Source organism: Balaenoptera ricei, chromosome 2 (genome assembly GCF_028023285.1).
Source record: "Balaenoptera ricei isolate mBalRic1 chromosome 2, mBalRic1.hap2, whole genome shotgun sequence".
Classification (NCBI taxonomy): Eukaryota; Metazoa; Chordata; class Mammalia; order Artiodactyla; family Balaenopteridae; genus Balaenoptera; species Balaenoptera ricei.
In genome coordinates this window covers 48,251,802-48,254,714 of record NC_082640.1, presented here as the reverse complement: position 1 = coordinate 48,254,714, position 2,913 = coordinate 48,251,802, and the positions used below count along the sequence as shown (strand labels likewise).

General features: G+C 35.2%; 1 non-coding gene across 1 annotated transcript; it reads right to left on the bottom strand.

Moving 5' to 3' along the window:
• Positions 1 to 2,561: 2,561 nt before the first annotated feature.
• TRNAK-CUU (transfer RNA lysine (anticodon CUU)) lies at positions 2,562 to 2,634 on the bottom strand. Its single transcript has one exon. It is a non-coding gene; the product is annotated as a tRNA-Lys (tRNA).
• Positions 2,635 to 2,913: the final 279 nt, after the last annotated feature.

Sequence of the window (2,913 nt, the reverse complement as noted above, 5' to 3'; positions counted from 1 at the left end):
GCCTGCCGGTGCAGGGAACACGGGTTCGAGCCCTGGTCTGGGAGGATCCCACATGCTGCGGAGCAATTAGGCCCGTGAGCCACAACTACTGAGCCTGCGCGACTGGAGCCTGTGCTCCGCAACAAGAGAGGCCGCGATAGTGAGAGGCCCGCACACCGCGATGAAGAGTGGCCCCCGCTTGCCACTACTAGAGAAAGCCCTTGCACAGAAACGAAGATCCAACACAGCCAAAAATAAATAAATTAATTAATTAATTAACTCCAATCTCTTAAAAAAAAAAAAAAAAAAAAGAAGAAAAGACCTGGGATTGTAAAGCAATTATACTCCAATAAAGATGTTGGAAAAAAAAAAAAAAAAAAAAGACCTGGGAGCAGTTTTCTTTCACCTGGCAAGGTCAACAATTCACCTTACTTTCCTATTTCAGGGATATAGCAACTCTCTAGACTTATAATTTAGTCCACAAGGATCTTAATTACCTTTCCCTTCTACAAGACATCATACAGATTCATTATGTTAAGGATATTATTCACTATTCTAGACATGGTGAGCAAGAAGTAACAACTTCTCTAAACTTATTGGTAAGACACGTGTGTCAGAAAGTGTGATAAAAATGTCCCTTATAAAAATTCAGGGACATTTTATGTCAATGATATCTCTAGGGCTTTGATGGTCTGGACCATGTCAAAACATGCCTTCCAAGGTGAAATTTGTTGCATGCAGTTCTTCCTGCAACTCAAAAAGAGGCACCATACTTAGTGGATCTCTTTGGATTTGGGAGGCAACATATTTTTCATTTGGGTGAGTGTGATATTCCATCCCATGTACGAAGTGATTCACAAAGCTGCTGGTTTTGAATGGAACCCAGAACAAGAGAAGGCTCTGCAACAAGTCCAGGCTACTGTAAATGCTATTCTGACACTTGGGGCCATATAATCCAGTAGATCCAAAGTGTGTATGGCAGATAGAGATGTTTGGAGCCTTTTATAGGACATTATAGTTGAATCACAGGGAAGACCCTTAGAATTTACACCAAAGCCCTGCCATCAGTTGCAGATATCAATTTTTAACTTTAAGAAACAGCTTCTGACTTGCTATTGGTCCTTAGCAGTGATTGAAATTTTACATGGGCCACCAAATTAACATGTGATTTCAGTTGCTCATCATGAAGGGAAGTTGTTTGACCCATCAAGCCATAAAATTTGCATTTCACAGTAACACTCTATTAAGAAATAGAGACAGTATACACAAGATCATAGTTTTGTTTATATACTTAGAAGCCAATTGCTGCATCATATGGTTAACTCAATGCCTAACATTTTGAGGAACTGTCAACTTGTTTTCAAGAGTAGCTGCATAATTTTATAACCCCACCAACAATGTAAAAGAGTAACAATTTCTCCACAACCATAACATTCATTATTTTCTCTCTTTTTATATAGTTATCTTATTAGATGTAAAGTATTGTCTTATTGTGGTTTTGATTTGTTATTTCCCTAATGACTATTAATGTTGAGGATTAATTGAATTTTCATGCAGGATTTTCATGCACTTGATGATTTAAATAATCTCTTAGGAGAAATGTTTATTCAAACTCTTTGTTCAGTTTTAAATTTTCTTATTTGTCCTTTTATTGGTGACTTGTAAGTTCTTTATTTTTTTAATATAAGTCCCCTATCATATATATCATTTCAAACATTTTTTCCCATTCCATTGATTATTTTTTCTCTTTTTTGATAATGTCTTTGAAGCACAGTTTTTAATTTTGATGAAGTTCAATTACTTAATTTTTTGTTGTTGTCACTTGTACTTCTAGTGTTTTAGCTATGAAACTATTGACTTTCCAAGATTGCAAATATATTTTATGCTAAGCATTGTATAGTTTTCACTCATTCATTTAGGTCTATTGGTCCATTTTGTATTAGTTTTGTATGTGATATGAGATAGGCATCCAACTTTATTCATTAACATGTAGATATTCAGTTGTAGCAACACTATCTGTTGAAGACGATTTACTCCTACATTGAATTATCTTGGCACCTATGTCCAAAATTAATTCACCATAAATGTAAGGGTTTATTTACTTCCAATTCTATTTCATCCATTTATATATCTATCCTTAGTCTAACACACACTGTTTGGATTACTGTAGCTTTGTAGTGAGTTTGTAAATCAGGAAGTAAGTACTCCAATTTTGTCCTCCCTTTTCAAGAAGTGTTTTAGAGGGAGCAAAAATGGGTCCCTTCAATTTTAAGATCAGCTTCCCAATTACTGAAAAAAAATGCAGCTGGGATTCTGATAGGGATAGCTTGCACTGAATTTGTACATGGGTTTGTGGAGTATGGCCATCTTAGCAGTATTAAATATACTGATTCAGAGACTAATGTTTTTCTATTTATTTTGGTTTTCTTTCATTACTTTCAACAGTGCTTTAGAGTATCCAGTGTACATCTTGAACTTTCTTTGTTAAATTGATATCTAATTATTTCTATTTTTTTGATGCTAATGTAAATAGAATTCTTTTCAAAGTTTTACTTTTGTATTGTTCATTTCTAAAGAGTACTCGCCCAACGTGGGGCTCGAACCCATGACCCTGAGATTAAGAGTCTCATGCTCTACCAACTGAGCTAGCCAGGCAATCCCTGCATTGTTCATTTCTAGTATATTGATATACAATTGACTTTTGTATGCTGACTTATATCCTGCACCTTGCTGAATTCATTTATTAGTTTTAATTGTAATTTTGCGGATGCCTTAGGCTTTTCTGTATACAAGATCAATTCATCTAGAAATGGAGATAGTTTTACTTCTTCTTTCCACTCTATATGGCTTTTAGCTTTCTTTTTTTTCCCTTTACCCTGGATGGAACCTCCAGGACAATATTGAATAGAAGTGGTATTAATAAACATCTTTACC